This window comes from Lagopus muta, chromosome 2 (genome assembly GCF_023343835.1).
Source record: "Lagopus muta isolate bLagMut1 chromosome 2, bLagMut1 primary, whole genome shotgun sequence".
NCBI lineage: Eukaryota > Metazoa > Chordata > Aves > Galliformes > Phasianidae > Lagopus > Lagopus muta.
This window is the reverse complement of record NC_064434.1, coordinates 32,556,034-32,575,381: the sequence shown is the minus strand read 5'-3', so window position 1 is coordinate 32,575,381 and position 19,348 is coordinate 32,556,034. Positions and strand designations below refer to the sequence as shown.

General features: G+C 39.3%; 1 protein-coding gene and 1 long non-coding RNA gene across 2 annotated transcripts in view; one reads left to right on the top strand and one right to left on the bottom strand.

Annotated features, from left to right (window-relative positions):
* BCKDHB (branched chain keto acid dehydrogenase E1 subunit beta) overlaps nucleotides 1-19,348 on the bottom strand; it is a 1,150,961-nt gene that overhangs the window by 368,530 nt on the left and 763,083 nt on the right. The gene's annotated exons all lie outside the window — the stretch shown is intronic.
* The window catches only part of LOC125688661 (uncharacterized), a 40,558-nt gene continuing 37,441 nt past the window's right edge, over nucleotides 16,232-19,348 (top strand). The window contains exon 1 of the long non-coding RNA XR_007374825.1: nucleotides 16,232-16,323. This is a non-coding gene — a long non-coding RNA (uncharacterized LOC125688661). The remainder of the gene's footprint in view (nucleotides 16,324-19,348) is intronic.

Sequence of the window (19,348 nt, the reverse complement as noted above, 5' to 3'; positions counted from 1 at the left end):
TTTAAGCTGCTGCAACACAGACAGGTCAAATTGCTTTGGAAACCAGCTTGGTTCCTGCAAAGGCAAGAGCGTGTTTAAATTTATTTTTCAGCACAAGTTGGAAAAATCATAGCTTCTGCTGGGGCAGCCTTCTCACTCAAGGGATCTATTACGTTTTACAGTTGAGGCATTGGATTGTGCCTGGATTGTGAGGCCTGAAGAAGTTGCATTGTTTGTGGGAGCCATCTGATAAGAGCTTTTTATCACCTCAGTGTCTGCTCCAGCTTCCTCCCGAGAAACCTGCAATTGATAGTTCTGTGACTTTGGAGCTCACTCTTCAGGCTTTGTATGTCCAGCGGCCACTAGGTTTGGTGAAAAAGGGATAAACTTTTCAGGTACGTCTGAAGAAGTGCTCTTGTGCTTGAAAACTCACCTATTATCTAGTTACCGCTGTGAGGCCAAAAAAAGGCATGACATTACTTTTAGAGAATTCTCTTGCTTTTTACATGCTGTCTAAAGCAAATAAGAACTGTTTGCTCTGTAAAAATTGCATCTGGCACGAAAGACGAACAATTGCTTTTGCATTTCCTCTTTCCATTTTGGATGTGGGAACAAACTCCCAGGCAGTATTATACCTAAATTAAAAGAAATGTAAATTGACAGGTGCAAATCAGAACTGTATAATTTGATGCTCATTGGAGACTGCTTTTCACATGAATTTGAATGGAAACAGGTCTGGGAGCCTCAGTTCAGATTTATAATCAAGAATGAATTTCAAGTAATGCTCAGTTAGACAGAAATCATATTTGTGGATATCTGGCAATGGCTGTTTGGCTTCGCTAATTGAAGCGCATAGAGTAAATGAGTTGGATGCATAGTTACTACTTTCAAAAATTATCATGATTACTAAATCAAATTACCTCCCATGGTGGTTTGGCCCCAGATAGCAGCCAAGTACTTGCTAGGAAAGTTTGATTAGGTTTGAACACAGGCAATTTCTTGAGCAGGTGACACAAGCCAGCCTCTTGGAAGTGCTTTGCAAGTTAGCACCTGGTCCTTGAACTGAAATTGGATTCCTGTTGTGGAGAGAAGAACCCCAGGAAAATGCATCAGTGCTGACCTGAACTTTCCAATGACACAGCTCACTTCTCTAAATCTTTCAAAGGCTGCTTCTCCATTAAGATAGCAAAGGAGATATTCTGAACATACCCTGCTAAAACTTAATCCAGACTAATATATGCAAACAAATGGTGGCTCCTCTGTATTTGAAGTTCTGAATAACATCCTTAATGACTTCAGTTTGATATCTGAGAATGTGCTGGGAGGTTTTTGTTTCCTCACTGTCACGTGACAGATTGCAGGTGAGATCTTAATGTAGCATATATTACCTGGAGCAAATGTTGTATTTAAAGACAGTGGCTCAGTAGGAAAAAAGAGATATTTCTGATGTTTCCTTACTGAAAAATTTGGTGTATCACTCTACCTTTTAAGTCTTATTTATAAACTGTACTTTCTACATGCTGTAGAAACTGTCCTCATACTCCAGACACCATTTGTTCTTCCTATATCCCACAGTGAAAGTTATCTTCTTAGAAAACCAGGATTTTCTTTCTCTATTTGGTTTCTGTTTGGTAACTTCTCCTGTCTTTTTTTTTTTTTTTTTTCCAAATGTGGCTGGAGAAACCATCCTCCTCTTCTTTCACCTACCCTACCAAAAAATAACCACCCAAGTTCCCATGAGCTCCCCGTTGTGTCCTTTGTTCCCAGCTTAGTCCTTCAAATACAGTTGTGTACGGTTTGGCTAGTAAGGTCTCTAAATGCATTTGGTACCATCGTAACTTCTTGGTTTTTTTTTTATACTGTCACAGCTTTTGTGAATGTCCTGGAAAACTGCAAATGAATGCAATTTCCAGGCCTGCTCGATCAGTTTAATACCCTTTGGAAAGGGTAGTTTTTATCTTCATGTATATATATGCACCTAAAGGAGCATCGCCTTTATTTTTTTTCTTGTGCAACAAGTCAGCATGTGCTACAACTTATGAGAAGGCAGTTTAATCCGAAGCTGTCCTAGCCAAATGCACATGCAAAATCGGAGCCAAATTTTCCACTTACAGGAATGGATAATGTTCAATTAAATCAGTAGGAAAGTATTGACTTTCACTGTTTGTTTCCGAGGATCTGTCAGAATCAGCATCTCACTTCTGCTAAACACTAGTTGTGTCACTTTGTCAAAAATCTGTCCTCCCTTCCCTTTGATACTTTTCCATTTTTCTTTTTCATTAGAAACAAATGAAGGTAATTTATTTCAGAAATTTTATTTTATCAATTTTTTTTATAGTAGAAGTTCAAGCAAAACATGTAAGAGATGTTTATAAGAAAGATGTTCATAATCTGGCATTGCATCAACCAAATTAAGTGCACGAGACAATCCAAAGTCCATAATTTACCTTTCTGTGATGTCTCATAGAAAGAAGCTGAATTATAGTACTTGATAAGTCCAAGTTTCAGTCAGCCATTGTTCTAGAAATAATAAATGGTGTAAAAAGGAAAGAGAATGAAAGGTTTAGCAACATTTCTCATGACATTTAGGAAAGAAAAAAAAAATCCTTACAGAATCTGGAGAAATAACATGTCTAGCCTTGAAAAGGGGAATATGAGACTGGCTAAACATAGGCCTTTTTCAATAAACTGTGGCATTACTACTTATCTGAAAGGGATAATCCAATAATTTCTATTTTGACATGTGTTTTTGATGACATGCTGTGTATTGGTATCAGAATTTTTCATAGAGCTACATGTGGGCAAAGCCATCACCATAGGATGCTGCTCCTTCTAGAGCAGAACATTAAAATCCTTAATAAAAGTGAAAGGGCTAGCAGTGGCTGACATTCTAACAAGGTCAATTTGTTTTTCATGAATATATTATTGTCTTTTAAGTACAGATGCTCTGATCACCTCCTTATTAAAAGTTTGATGCTATTTAATATACTTGCAGCTGAAATACAACAAAATACTTTTTCTCTCTTTTTTTTTAATAATAATCTTCACTGATGCCTTACCATTGCAGTAGCTGCACATGGTAGAAATCATAATCAATTAATCTTGAAAAACATTCTGAAGTAGGCAATCTGAATACCCAGCATGGAGCAAGGGAGCAAAAACATGGGAAATTTAAGTGTCATGTCTAGAATCATAAACACTGGTGCAATCTGAGATCAATCCCCAGTTTCTGTTGACAGACTGCACCATGGCTCCACTATACTCTCTTAGAGAATAGTGGCATAAAAGGTTTGCTGGGTTTTCAAAATAGCCCCAAGCTGCTAAGTTGACATCCCCAGAATATCCAGGTTTGATTCTTCTGCCTTGTAATTCGACAGAAAGAATGAAGAGGGTTCCTTATAAACACGAACTGATGAAAGTGTATCTGTTGCTCTACTGGATTGTAAATGGCAATTACTTTTCTGTGATCAGTGTTTCAGTTTCCCGCTGACATAGAAGCACACACATGTTGTGAAGGTTGTTGAGAGCACTGCTGAACAACTACAGAGAGATTACACACCCACAGCAGCTCAGTCACAGGGTTAATTCATTTCAGATGCTGAAAGAAGGTTTTGAATTTTCTTCCAAAGAGGCTAGCAACTACTGACACAGGGAATAACTTGTCTCTGTGGGAGTGAATATTGCTTGAATAAAAACGTAAGTTCAGACTGATTATTTTGCCATTTTTTCATCCAATTCATTAGCAAAGTAGCTAGATGAGGGGACCTGTGTGCCTGGGGACACGCCACAGTCACTTTGCTTGTATCTTTTAGCTATCAAAACTTTAAAGAGAGAAGAGACTGTCTGGTATTATGCGTGGTGCTATTAATCCTAATGAGCTTCTATGGTACTGACATTTTGGGTTAAAATCTTCATGACAAGATAGCATAAATTATTAGTGCAATGTCCATGGGCTTTGAAATACTGAGAAAATCTGTAATGGAAATGTATTGATATCAAAGCTTCTTTAAAGTCTAATTCCTACACGAATCTAGTATAGCTGTATGATATAAGGATAATAGAATACCATTTTGTTGCCAAAAGCAGCAAAAGCTGTGCAGATTTTTGGATTTTTCCCATGCTCACACATTACCAAATTAACTTGTAAAATTAATGTTAACATAATACCACAAAGAGAATTCCTATGGGATGATAAGTGCAGCAGAGTGAGATAAATGGAAATTGAGAAAATGATATGGTAGAAATCAGACTAGAAAGCTTTTGCAGTATCTTCTGCGGATATTTTGTGAAATCCCCAGGCAGGTATGGAGCTTTTATTATATTTTCAAATTCACTTTCTTTGGACTTCTTGAATCTGCTTTAGGTCAAAGTTTAACTGCGCTGAGAACAAACTTCAGCATGTTGCCTAGGAAAAACCCTCAGAGGTGGAAAAAAAATCTTACGTTTGTTGGTAGTTGGACAGAGCTGTCTCTTGGCAATTTTCTTAGCAAATGACCTTTAGAGATACTTCTATGGCAGGGACCTCTAGATTAGAGGTCAGGATACTGCGCAGGATACATATAGAGTAGCTGTCTTTGGAAAGAGCTTTGGATAGAGGCTTACCGTTGTGCTACAAAGGAAAAGCGTTCCAAGTGTAAGGATTGGCTTGGTACTGTAAGAAGAGAAGTTGTTCCCTGGGCTTGGGAAAAAGGGGTTCACCATGTTCTGAAATTACACAAGGTGGAATGGAAGATTTCATTATGTAAGTTCAGGGGCAGAGCTTTTGTGAGAGGAGATAAGTGGAGAAATTGTAGCTCTGCAACAAATGCCCTCCTGGCAGAGCCAGGATTTCATCTGGCACATCCAGAGCTGTTTCATACAGAAGAACCATGGGAGGCTTCTCTCTTGCTGACAAGTGAAATTGCTGTCTAGATTATGTCCCCCATTTCTGTAGTGGCCTCTGAGATATCCCATATTGCAAACTGCATTCCGTGGATGACTGCACCTTATAAAACCTCTTCCAGATTTATGTATATATATACTGTGTACAAACTCTGTTTCTATGAAGTAGAAACAGAACAGGTGTAGCTTTTGAGGAGTATGAGCACTTACAGTAGCTACTAGAAAACACTGGCAGGAGCTAGCACAGTCAGAAAAAAAGAAAGAAGAAAATTAAGCCAAGACATCAGGCAAGGCAGAAACTGACTTCAGAAGAAATCAACAGGGATAGATTCATTTATCAGAAAGAAACTTATTCTTCTCCATTACAAATAAACATGCTCTGAAGTAAAGCTATGAGCCAGTGACACTTTTTATTCTTTCCAGAATATATGTTAATCCCATGTAACGTTACCTATGAGAAACAGCAGCCATTTTTCTTTGTATTTTCATAAAATAAGATGCAAGAGACAGTGATCTCTTGCAGAGATGCTATCTAATGCTATGCTAACTAGATTCTAAACAAGCCATCCAAGCTTAAAGAAGAGGCTGTTTATCACTAGAAAATGTAAGCAGGCAAGTGTGTGCCCGCTCATGGAAGAGGGTGAGTGTAAACTGTGCTTGTGTACGAGTGGCCAACAACAACTCTTATTGGCATTACAAGGAAACTTTTTGGCTCTGATTGCTATGATGATTTTTCACATTAATAGCAATGAGTAACAAGCTTACGACTCAGGCCTGGTAATACAAATAAGCAAGCACTCATAACTTGTCTATTTTGTCCCTTGATTTTATCATTCTCTGGAAACTCAAGTCCTAAAAATTTTGTTGGTCTAATTGTCAGGCAAGGGAGTTGCTGGCTTTCAGCCATGGGTGCTGAAGTGATCCAAATGAGTAGATAGTAATGACGATGATTCCCAGTTCTGTGAAGGAAAACTCCTGCTGGTTTGAAAGATCTCCTTGATGAACACCACATGTCCATACTGAACTTTCTCTTCTGTTTATCTTAAATTTCCTATGAAAGACATTTCCATGTGGAGGGATAAAGAAGGTACGTGCTTACAAAACAAATCAAATCAAACTGTAGTACTTAGAAGTGTGTTTATTCAACTGTGAAATCTGCTGTTGACATAGGGATTATTGGATATCAGCTGTATTTTATCACCGCTCTATTAGCAACCAAAGTTGGCTGCTTCTCTGTCCATGACAACCTTCTTTGTGGTAATGGTAAGTGGTTAGCAACTATCTCCTGCCTGAAACCTGTGAGCCTGGTGTTCATGAGGAGAACAAACATGAGCAGCCTGCCTCAGCCTGACTTGCTTGAAGGTATTAATGTTATGGGTGATGTGAAATTGGTACATTTGCCACAAGATGTACAATCATGTACAATGTGCAGCAGCAATGGCCTTTGTCTTCATGTTGGCGCCGTGCACTTTTAATGCAACTGTACAATGAATGCATTTCTCAGCCTGGTTATTAGGTATCTTGCCTGATGAGTGTGAGAACTGCAAGGAAAACCTGTTTCAGGACAGGAGCAAGCATACATTCTTTTACTGAGACTATGATATTTTGCCTGGAAATAATTTAAGATTCATTTTAACAAGCAGGCAACGAGATGCTCCTGAATTTCACTGGAAAAGCAATAACTAAGCAGTCTGCTAGCTCACACATGCCTTGTGGATTGTACAGTGTAGATTTTAGTGAAAAAATATTTGGGAGTAGTTCCTAAAAGCCAGAAGTGATTTTTCAGTTTTATGTCTTTTGCTGACCTATCTCTTCCATCTTAACACAGATGCATATTTTAATAATCTTGAAAATTCTCAAGTAAAGCAGAAACTTTTAAAGATTTGTCATTGGTCAGTATTACATTCATCTGCATAGGCTCTTTAAATTCTCATCACGCAATGTTCTGCCTCTGAAAATGGAACAGGCAAAAAGCTGATTGATTAATGGGATGTATTTGCACACAATGCCATTATAAATATGTAGAGTGAAGTATTTGTAGACAGCAATAATATGTAAGGTGTCTTTTTTTTTTTTAAGAGGTATTTACAGATTCCTTCTGCCAGAACTGTTCATTTCCTATCCTCTACATGAAAGATTTGTTGTCATCAAATGAAGGTGAAATTCATTGAAATTATTTGTTTGGGTTGCTTAACTTGCTCTCAGGTATACTGTGAACATAGATGTGTGAAAAGCACAAAGGATTTTATGGAGAAGGAAAAAAATATTTCAATGTTTTATTTGTCTCTTTACAAAAAACGACCACCACCAAAAACCCCAGTGTAAATCTCAGAGGTAGGGAAATGAAAGAGTAGAGCGTTTATATTCTCCAGAATCTTTTTGAGGAATCAGTCCTGATTTATGGCACCTCATCAGCATTTATAGGGGATGTTAGAGAGACATTTTTTTTCTCCCCAGGGAAAGCTGATTGAGACTGCTGTGGAATCAGCTTCTGCTGTGTGAGAAATGGTCTTTGCACCCAAGAAGTAAGCCTGCACTCTTCTCCACTACTCTGAGCATCCTCTTGCCCTGTAGCATGAGCTTTGACCTAGAAATTATGAAAATCTGTCTCATAGCAGTGTGGAGAATGATTTGTAGAGCCATTTATAACAGCCAAAGATAATTCAGTGGTGACCTCTTCATGTTCCCATAAAACTGTTTTTCCTTCAGCATCAGGAGATGAGTCAGCAGCAGTGATAACAAGAGTTAGAGAAAGGCTGGAAAAAAATGAGTGTCCCAAGTACTTCAGCAGTGAAAAATTAAGCTTCAAAGTGATTTCTTCATGGAACATTTTTTTCTCTCTCCAGGACACCAAGCTGACTGACTATTAAAGAAAAAAGAGAAAGAGAGAGAAAAGGAGTTGGATGGTATTTCTCAAAGTCTGCCCATTTTTAACATACTTTTGGAAAAATTGAGTAACAAAACCTGCCAGGATAGCCCAGTCCTAATGGAGGTTAATAACACTTTCTGCTTGGTGGCATGTTTATGGTTTTGCAGAATTGACCCATAGGGCCTCATTCTCAACCGGTGTAACAGGCTTTCTTGTTTGTTAAGCCTGTAAGAATCAGGAAATTGGCCTTTGCAGCTGAACAGAACACATGCCTACCCAGAAATTCCCATCTGGTTGCCATCAGGTGTGTCCTTCTTCCTGTAGGACACAATGGGTGATAGGAAACTTTGAATTTCCTCTTCCTTGAAGGACATTCTTGTTTCCAGTGATTAAGCGCACAGATAGGTTTTAAAAGAGCTTGCAGCATGAGCTGTTATTTTACATGGACTGCTGCAAAATTTTTCTGTTTTGCAATGTTTTCAATTTCTTCAGATTTTTAAATCTGTTGTGCATGATATATAAAATCAGTGTTGTATAGGTATCTTAACAAAAAGAGGAAAAATCATAGCTGCTAGTATTGAGCTATTTTTCACGGCCTTTGAATAATAGATATGAAGGAAAAAGGTAAGGAAATGAAGGGAAAATGAAAAGAAATAATCTAATGTCTTCTTCCCTTCATGAAACATGATGTAAAAGAAGGGGCTTTGGACATATCTGGAGGTAGGTGGCAGCTGAGCTGTGGTGCTGAGACTCTAGAAGTGTCTAAATCTCTGTTGTGAGTAAATCAAAACAGTTCAGAAACACCCTTGCTTGTCTCCCTCATAGCTAGGGCAGAATTGGTAGCTTGAGTTTTGAGAATTACATATATATAATGACGAGGTAAGCTATACACTGCTATCTGTCCAGACACTGCCAAAATGCACAGTTGCAGATGAGCAGATAGCACCTGGCGGTGTCAGCCCTCTTTTGGGATTGCACTTTGAATGTGCAGATTTGACTATTTTAAACAGTCTCAATACAGTGCTTGTTGCTGTGAATCTAAAATGGTGCCCATTGTAGTAAGAAATGTAAAAGAAGAAATGTGATTCATGAGATATCTGCCAGGAACTTTGCCCTCAATAACTGAATGAAAAAAAGAAATCACTATCTTGTTCTATTGTTCTGTCTGGCCCATCCTGTGTGTACTGTTTCAGAATCTGATTCTGCAGATCAACAAATCTTTTCTTGATCCACTGCTCCTGGTACTCAAATTAGCTGGGATTTGGATAAAGCCCTCTGAGAGGACCATGATATTTCAACTTTCTTCAGCACAGTTGTGAGAAATATTCACTGAAAAACCTAATACTTTTCAAGTGAGCTTAGGCTGAGTATCAGATGCAGGGAGGGATTTATTGTTGAGTGGAAATCATGTAAAACTGTACTTTGACATACTTTTGACCTGAAACCTGGCAAGGCTCAGCTATTTTGACTGAAGTTATTTTGAGGCTGCAAAGCCAAAAATGAAAGAAAAACTCATAGGTGGCACAAAGAGCTCAAACTTACCACAAACCTGCTTCAGCCTTCAGTATAGACTGAGCCAGATACTGCCCAGCCTCTCTAGGTAGACAGGTAAACAACAGTATTTTATTGAAATGTTGCAATCGCTAGCAAACATAAGCACATGTGGTAGAATAATGTCACACCTGAAAATAATCAAGTCAGCGCTGTATTCTCAAAGAAAAAAAAGCCATGTGGAAGGGAATATTTCTGGGGACTTTCCCAAAGATTTGCCCCAAATCTTTGTTCAGGATCCCAGCTGAGATGGAGCTTTTCTAGATTATCTAATTTGAGTTGTGCATTGCTTGGTGATGCCTCATCGCTGTCAGATTACCACAGACTTTGCCGCCCCTTGGAAATAATTTCTTATATTTATGTTGTTCCCTATTATAAAAATATTTTTTTTCTCATCTCATATTGCATTAGCAATGACTTCAAAAAATAAACATTCAGCAGCAAGTAGAAATAGCAGTGGGATTTGCTTCGTTATTTTGCCCAGACAGAATTTAATGGAAAACCACTATCAGATGGAGAGGAGGCTGCCTTGCATTTCCAAATGAGAATATTCTTGGGAAAAAAGAGCTTTTCCCCATAAAAGTGTTACTGCAGAGAACTAGACAAACGTTTCCAGCTCTCTGAATAGTTCAAGTTCTGAGGGCAGCAGTTCCAGCCCTCCAGGAAAAGAGTGCACGTATATGTGAATTCTCTCACATGAATGCATAATAAAAGCAAAGAAACTTTATGAGTTGCCGAATCCTAACTCTTTTTTTGTCTGTGTAGGATTTTCTGTCTGAAGAGAAAGAACATCTTATTCTCTCCCCTGCTGCTTCTTGCTGCTTATATTGCCTCTCTAATTGGAAACTGCAGTATAGATGTGCAAAAAAAAGGATATTTTTGAGCATACCTCAAGGGTGAGCTGTCTAACCAAGGAAACAATTTCATCCTGCCTATTGTAAGAGAAGCCTGGCTCAACAGAACTCCTATATCACTGCAGAGCAGAACAAAAGATGGCAAGGAGAACTCGATAACCGTAACTGCAGTACATGAATATTCATATTTTCTGCGTGCAGATTTTTGCAGGCTGTTGCAGAATTGTTTGTCTTTAGTTTGGATAGGTGAATAGGAGTTGCAGCATTGTGCATACATCTCTGCTTCAGACTAGACACTACATTCAGCAATGAATAAAGAAGACATAGGATTCCAGACTGGGCTGTTGCTTGCTGCAGTGTGGCCTTTGCTTTCAGTTTCTATCACACGGTGCATTTTGCACTCACAGACAAACAAATCAGCTGCCAAAGGCAAGTCTGACAGGGAAGCAGTATAGCAGTGCTCTCTGCAGAGGGATTGTGACACACGGCTCGGCCAAAGACACCCACCTGCATGCAAGTAGCACCTGAAACCTGGGTGGTTGACTTAGATCAGGAGTGCCACAGTGCTCCAAGAAGAGAATGTCCAAACTAACAAATTATTAAGCTTGTTTCACTGGCGGGAGTGGCAGAGCTGCACTAGTGAGTGCCAAATTAGTGTTGCAAATGGGGCACAGCTTTAATAAGTGTGATGATCTTAATCCAGAAAATGTTCATGTTAGAAATATTCAAGGTCAGGCCAGTGGAGTTATTCAATTGTTTATAGTTAGGCATAGGCATATTTTCTATGTAATGTTTTGGAAGGGTGTAAGTATAACTGATCTGAGCCCCACATGCCCTGTTTTTGTTGCCGACATTGTTTGGAAGTGGAGAGTAATATTCATCATCAAAGACAAACAAATGGATGACTCAGTCTCATCCTTTACTCAGAGGGGAAGAATCCAAAGGGAACTGGATTTCCCTGTTTAGAGAAATCCATGCAAAGAGAAAGGAATGCACATTTGTCTGGAACAGGGAAATGCAATCCTGTTAAAAACTGTTTTTCTGCAGTTTTTCAAAATGAGGCCTGAGGTTTCTTGGTCAGACAAAGCTGATTTCTCTCTCACTGGGAAAAACTAAAGGAAAAGATCAGTGTTATAGTGAACTTTTGCTTCTTGAAGAAACACGCAGTGATTCTATTTTCACGTGCAATCCTCAGAGCAATGAAAAGTATTTTTCACATACCAGCAGCACATCTGCCACAACTTTCTGTTATTTAAGCCGAGAGCAAGAGAAAGATCCCTTGAAAAGTTCAGAACAACCAAAGTACCAACAAAAAAACCCCAAAACTTATTAGCCGTCACCATCAAAGCCACTGCTTTAGTAACTGATATCTTAGTTCTCAATATGGATGATATATATGGAAATATAGGAAGAAATAACACAGTGATCAAACTGATTAATGAAGATGAGTAGGTCCCATCAAATGCTTTCTTAACATATACAAGATAAAATGTTCAAGAGTCGAGTTCACCAGGATGTCTCAAAAAATATCCTTCATTATTTTTAATCAACTAAATATCTCACCTTTCCTGGTTAAAACCCAGGTCATTTTGTTGACTAAGTGCATAACAGAGCTTGATAGCTAGTGATAAATCAGACATAAGTAACTGCAGGAGTAGCAAAGAACTGTTATTCTGGCAGAATTTGAGTTTCTCTTTCAAAAGGATGTGTGGGAGAAATTTAGCTGTAATTAAGGTCAGAGTTCTCCTATTGTTAAATAATTATTAGAAGGTGCATAGCTCTGAAAAATTACCTTAGCAGATGTTATTTTTTTTTTTAACTTTTTTCCCCACTATTTACGGGTTCCCCTCCTCTGTCATTCAGAGTTCCTATGAGCAGAGAAAGTGACACTGCTATTATTTCTCAGCACAGGAACTGCCATGGGGTTTCATCAGAGGGAAGTGTATTACTGGGTACGAGGAGTAGAAGTAAGGGAGTGAATACTGAAGGCAGTAGGAGAATCATGTTTTGGGAGTGGGGATTCTCACTTTTTCTTGGTCTGTTCTAGAAACCATCAATTTCTGGCCAGCAAGCAGTAGCAAAGGAGGGTAATAGTCTGAAAGAAAACTCTGCATTTGCTTTTCTGAATTACACAGCTGCTTATGGAAGGATAGGATTTAACTGTGGAAAACTGATGTGTGAAATAAGTCTGGACTTATTTCCAGGGGGCTGGTGAGGTCAACGCAGAGCTGACTTCAGTCATGCAAGCCCTCATGGTGGGCTCCTATTTGCAGTACAAAAGTTAACTCAGAGACATTCATCCTAAACATAGGGAAAGGGGATTAAAAAGAAAGTTAAGCAATGTTCAAACTGACCCTAAGCAAAACATGCGTCAGCTAAGTGACATATTGGAAATATATTGGATGATTATTTGTGGTTTTCCTAAGGGCAGTATTAGTGCAGTAACAAAACATATGAGGCTGAGTGTTTTATTTAGGAAGGTTGGGCTTTCGAGGCTGGATTTACTGCTCAGCCCGGCTCCCAGGCTGGTCTTCCCAGGAACAGTGCTTCCCGGATTGGGAAGGCCAAGATGAGAGCTGCGGAGCTCAAAACGATCCAACAACTGCTGAACATAAGGTCACAACCAGGAACATATGAGATGAATAAATCTTTATTGGGCAGGGCTGCAAAATATTAGGTAATGGGGCCAGTGAAAAAAAGGAACATTTTCAGAACTGCTCTGCAGAACACTCATCACAACAGGAGTTCAGGCCTCTGACAAGGGGAAAAGCTCACATTTTTTGATGCTGATAGGAAAAAAAGGGAAAAATCTAGCAAAAGGTCTTTTCTTCTTCTGTAATTGCATGTGTTTTACACATCTGTAACATTTTAGTCTCTAAGAGTTTATGTCAATTTCCATAGTTCAGACTGGCTGCCCCATGCTAACCTCATCCTTTTCAGTTATTTTCCAGTTTCCATCACCATCTCTGCCTTCTGCCCCATTCTCAACTTCTTTCTCACTTGCAAATAGAGAAACAGAGTTGAAAATAAAAATTCCACACATTCTGTTTCTGGGGAAATATTCCAGTGCTTAATTCCACCCTGAATTGGAATAGAAAGTTGAAATACCTCTTCTCCTTCTTGCCATGAGAAAAGAAGCTCCAAAAACTCCTTTTTTTTTTTTTTTTTTTTTTTTTTTTTTTTCAGAATGAATGAAACACTTAATTGTGAATCATTTTGGAATTCATATTATTCATCTTCATTTTTGTCACCTCCTGGGGAAAGGTGAACACACAGCTGGGAAGATTGCTGTGTGAAAATGGAGCTGTCCACATACTTGGGTCCAAGAGCCAGCAGACTGGATCCAAGTTTTGGATCCTTCTTCAACTCGTGTTGAGTCATGCACCATTTGCTGTTTCCTCTCAGCAAGGCAAAGACAGACTTCCTTCATGGAAGAAGACCTGCTAAGAAATGTTGAGACCATGAAGAAAAGGCAAAAAGCTCTAATTGAATCATCCTGCAAACTGGATTCGGACTGTTAGGCCCCCAGGTGATTCACTTTAATGGTTTGTATTGTGACTGCTGTTCTATCCGGGATGGAGACTCACCCAGAAGGACTCCTGCTGATTTTCTGAGAGGCCTGTGGCTGGCTGTGGGACTTTTGCTCCTGCTTACATCCATTCCTGGGCCACGTTCAGGTTGTCTGTGGCAACCCGGTTAGGTCTGGGAGGAATACATCTTTCCTCTTTCCTTCAAGTGTGGCCTCTCCTGTTCTGGCCATGCAGCACTTCGTGCCCCAGAAATGCTTTGAATTAGATTATGAAATTTTTTCCTTGCTCTTTTCCAAAAACTGCTGTGAGGAAATTTTGTAAAATTAGAGAACTATTTGAGCTGGAAAGGACCTTTACAGATGATCTAGTCTAGTCCTCTGCAATGAACAGGGACACCTGCAGCTAGAACAGGTTGCCCAGAGCCCTGTCCAGCCTGGCCTTGAGTGTCTCCAAGGACAGGGCATCTGACACCAAATTTTGTTGCAGTACAGACAAGTGAAAAGCAACAATGAAAAACAAGACGATGGACCCATACAGAATGCACAAAACTTCTGTATAAGCTGTTATTGAGGAAAATTCATTTCAAAGTAGAAACTGACAGAGAAGAAAGTAAATACTCTATCAACCACAGTAAGGCACTCATCCAGTCTAGTGGGCTGTCTAATGATCTGTTGTCAGAACTGAGACAATATGAAACAGGTATTAACACGTTTTTCTCTGTTTGTTGCAACAAGAAGAATAACCTGTACCTGAAAATGAATCAGATTCTTTTAATAAAACTGGATGTTGCTGAAACCGAGATGGTACCCTTTGCATGGAGAAGAATTGCACTTCAGATAGGAAGTTCTGCTCTCTTTTCTTTGTCTGCACCTATGAGATATCATCTGATGGATTCAGCTGAGCCTGTAGTCCTTTAAAAAAGCTTTAAAAACTAACACTGTGAAAAAGGACTATAAAGAATAGAATTGTATGTGTAGAGACATGTAGGAATCTCTGAATTTACATCAGACATGCAAACAAAGGAGCCCAAACTTAAAAAAAGAAAGTAGTGAAACCAAAGAAAATCTCTTTGTGGTAAAGTACAGAAACTAGCTACAGAAAGATCTTGTATGTCTGCTCCCAACTGCAACATCTTTGCTATCTTTGACAGGAAATGTCCTGTCTTATCTTAATTGCTTTGTGCAGTGGTTCTTCTGTTGTTCCTCTGTAGGAAGCAGTTCTAGCTTTAGGCAGCCTTAAAACAAAACAAAACAAAAAACATCTGAAATACTTTACAGTGAAACATACAGTTGACAGTAATTTTAATTCTTATGGGAGTGCAGTGCGTTAATTTTGCATAGTTCAGTTGTCCACATAGACAGAGTTTTGCAGAATAGCTCATATTTTGTCTTTGAGCACTGTCACATCAAGCACTGATCACTCCCCAACAGCCTTCTTTCTGCACTTCAGAGCTAGGAAAAGGAATGCCTGGAATCCACTCACCTGTAGTCATAGAATGGCTTGGGTTGGAAGGGACCTCAAAGACCACAGTTCAAACGCACTGCCCTAGGCTGCCTAGGGCCTCATCCAGCCTGGCCTTGAATTGACTACATTTCAGAATCCAGTATACAGCCAGTGAAAAGCTATAATGGTTTCCACTGTGCTTTTTAGCATTCTGGTAAATCTGAATTCTTTGCTCAAGAGTTTAAACTCATAATTACAAACTCTACAGTTTAAGAGAACTGTGGCACATCCTTGCAGACCACAAGCCTTTAACAGTGCTTACCTTCTAATCAAGAATACTCCAGCTCATACTTACCTCATATGACACTACAGTCTTCCTGTTCTTTTTTTTTATTTTATATATATTATTTGTCTCTTTAGAAGGAGTAAGGATCTTCAAGCTTGCAGGCAAGACTATGTTAACTCTTTCTAGAGCCTCTCCAGAATTAGTTTTTGCAGTTTCCAGAAGTTTCTTCTTTGCTTTGCTTTTGCTGTTTGCCTTTGATCTAGTTTTCCTGAGCTAATAATTGTGTGACAGACCAAGATGCTACACAAAAATCTCTCTCATGTTGCCCTACCATGCATGGAATTGATTTTCTGATTCAAAGCTGCTGTCCTTAGCTTGCATAATGCACTGCTCCCCCTTCCTCCCCCCTTAAAGACTTACCATTAACACCATGTGTGAGGAAAAACAGCTGTCATGCTATTTTGTGAATAACTGAGTTGTATAGTACTTGTGTGTGGGGAGAGACTGAAGTCAATACCGGAAGGGCAATATGGAAAAAATATAGGGAAGATGAAGGCAAGGGAAGAGTCCAGGCAAATAAACCTGGACTCTCAGAATACTATTCTGTGCTGTGCTGAAAGAGACTACAATTCATATTAATATAAAAAAAAACCACAGAGGTTTATTTCTTCTGTTTGGTGATAAAACTGCATTACAGTGCATAGTTTGAGTCACTGAATGCACCCATAACAATACAGCCTGACCACCCTGCATCTCCAGGCACTTTCTCCTATTCTCATTGGCTTCACCTGAAATTTTCCTTGAATACCCAGCAAACTGATTGGCTCCTCTGTAGTCTTCACAGGCAGCTGCCCAGGAGCTGCCCTCATTTTAGGCTGGCCTGTAGACTGACGTGACTTCACAGTGTGCATGCAGCTCCCTGGAGAACAGGTAAAAAGTTTTGTTGAACCAGTCCCTTCTCACTGGCTGCAGCCATTCATGGCACACAGAGGAAGAGGACCTGGAGGTATTACCCAATATTTAGCTTAACTTTCTTTAGAATTAGTTGTGGTTCAAGGAGTAATTGTGCAAGCATGTGTAATACATCTTTTCTGTGCAAACTGACCTTGGATACCTTCACTGAAAATAATCCTATACTGGCAAGCAGCAGCAAGTTTATGTGAAGTGGAAGCACACCAGTTGGTGGATTCACTGTGCATGTTTCCTGTGCATGTTGGCTGAGCATTAATGTCCTCTTCTGATATGCTATTTATGCATAAAATTTTTTTTTGAATCTGATAATTAACTTGTTTTCGGGAGAAGAGAATATGCAGAAGATGCTGGATTTCAAAATCCGAGCACTGTGTTATTGCTTCTTGAATCTAAGATACCACTCCTTTATCCCTGTGACAAGAGTTTGTAGAAGGTTCTGATGGCTCTTAAGGCAGGCTATGCATAGATACAGAAGGAGTGAATGTGAGAGCATGCTTCCTTCCTGAGAAGGAGCAAGGGAGAAGTACTCTTAGTGTAAAGAGCTAGCTTACTTTTTGGGAGCTCCCACTGAAGTTCTGCTCTGTGCATCAGACAGACTCATGCAATACTGGGTGACTGTAAGTCATACCCTGATTAGCTAAAAATGTTTCACCTACACAGAAAGCAAAGCACAAAATTGATTGGCACAAATCCAAACAAAAAACAGCCAGTGTTTTACAATTGCCCTCCTTATGCTTGAGGAATGCACACCCCTGCACACCTATCTCCAGAAGCTGCATATGAAGATATATGAACTACTTCTCCCACCACCTCTCCTAAGACTCAGTGTTCAGCCCAAGGATGAGAGAGTCAAACTCATGCTGAAGAAAGAGAAAACTTAAAGGTGGGAGATGAGGCACCCAGCTAAAACAGACAAGGTTCTGCATCGTAAGGAAGACGAAAAATAAGCAGTTTGCATGTGCCAATAAACCTGTTAATAGCTGCCTGGGCTCTGTGCTGTGAAGTTAGTTCATATCCACGAGGTTGCTCTCTTCACTCTATTTGGCAGAAAGATCAGCTGTTTGATTTCAATTGTCAGGCTAAAATAGAATCTTAGAATCATAAAATCTCTAGAATAGGTAGCTGAAAACTAAACGTAACTTATTCCCTTGCATGCTGTATGTGGAAAAAGAGCAAAAAAAAAGCAAAAACCCTCTTTAGTTCTGTCAGAGATGTATCATGTGCAAAAAATTTGGATTTTTCTACATCCGGGTATAGTTTCTTTTTGCATCTGAGATGGCATAAAGCCTGTCTAAAAGGTAATATTTTTCCCCAAGTCCTAGTGTTGTTCATGGCTCCCTCAGTTTTGCTGGTGCTGTATTTAAGGCTGGAGTTAGGGCTAGAAGGCCATGCTCGTGAAATGGAAGTGAGTAAGGGTTGGGATAAGATGGGTCATAAGATGTCTCACACAAGTGGAACTACAAGCAAAAATGCATGCATAATTATGTCTGCGGATGCTGGAACTGGTTATATTGAACATACTATATAACACTATGAACCCTTTTTCCCAGATTAGGAAAACTGAGGGGTTTATGTAGTAAGTGTGGTTAGGAAGTTCTGATGTCTTGGTTCTGCAAAGATGCTGTTGCTTGACATTCGGTGTAAGTGTGAATGAAGAGTTTCCAAGAAAGTGTACAGAACCACTATTGGAGGGTAGCTCTGTGCTGTGAAAGTTAAATAATCTGCTGGTAGAAATCAGCATTGGTCCTCATCAACATGGGTCTATTGTAATCTATCAGTTGTTCTGGCTGAGTTGCAAATGCTACCTGTGGAAGGGTGTAAAGTACTCTCTGTGAGCTTTAGTCTGGAAGGTACTATGTGTTTTTCAACCAGTCAGTTTACTAGACTGTCAGACACAAGATTATCACGTTGAACAATAATGTTCACTTGACCTGGAAAACTCTGTAATATTCTCATCTGCCAATGTTTTAATTACAGGATAGCTTTTGCTAAGGGAAACTAAACTTAGAAGTGGGCGAATGGATTTTGATATGAAAGGGGAAGATTTTATTTCTTTTTTTTTTTTTCTTGTTTCTTTTTCCTTTCCCCAAGGAAATTACATTCTTGGGAGAACTGCAAAACCAGAAAGACCAAAATGTTCTCCCCTGAGCCATAGGGTGGAGAAAACTGTGCAAACCAAAGGTTAGATATAGAAAGTCATCTATTTATAAGTGAAAAAGAGTAACAATGAAAGGAGAAAGGGATGATGTGCAAATGAATAAGGGACTTGGGAGAGAGGAACAGGGAAAGAAAGGAGTATTTGATACAGAGTTTTGTCAGTGATGAGTGGGTGAAGCTTTGTGCAATGTAGATCCGAGGAGAAGAGAAATACTGGAGCTAGGAAGGTTCTGCAGAGAAGGGTGTCTCAGCCCACAGCTGATGAGATCAAGAGATGCCAGTGCTTCCACAAAGCCAGGTTTGGCTGGGAAATCTTGGCATGCTGCAGACTTCAGAGGCTCCTACTGAGAGCTCTTCCTAATGAGTACTGTGCCTCACATTAACTCACAGGATGAGGGATTAATAATGCATATAACATATGCAACTGTAGATTTTATGCTGTTGTGACATATTTTTACTTTTAAATTGCCAAGCATTATTGTAGTATTGGTAGCGCAAATATTTTTTATGTGTGGTGAACTATTAAGGAATTACTATGAACGTTCAAGAAAACATCCATGATTTTGCTAGGGACCAATTTAGCTCCTAAGTTAGCTTTCCTATAGCAGTTTTCTCTTCAGACTGTCCTCGTGTCCATGCAGCAACACAAGTGAAAGTTCTGGGCGTGTGGAGAATGTGAGCTTGGACGCTGTGTATCCACAGCAATGAATCTGAAAACAGTTCAAAACATTGCTCTTGTTTGGCATCTCTCAAGTAGCTTAAACAGTAAGAATTTATGCCTACAATATGCCATATTCCCTTAGACATTTAAAATCTTATTATGCCT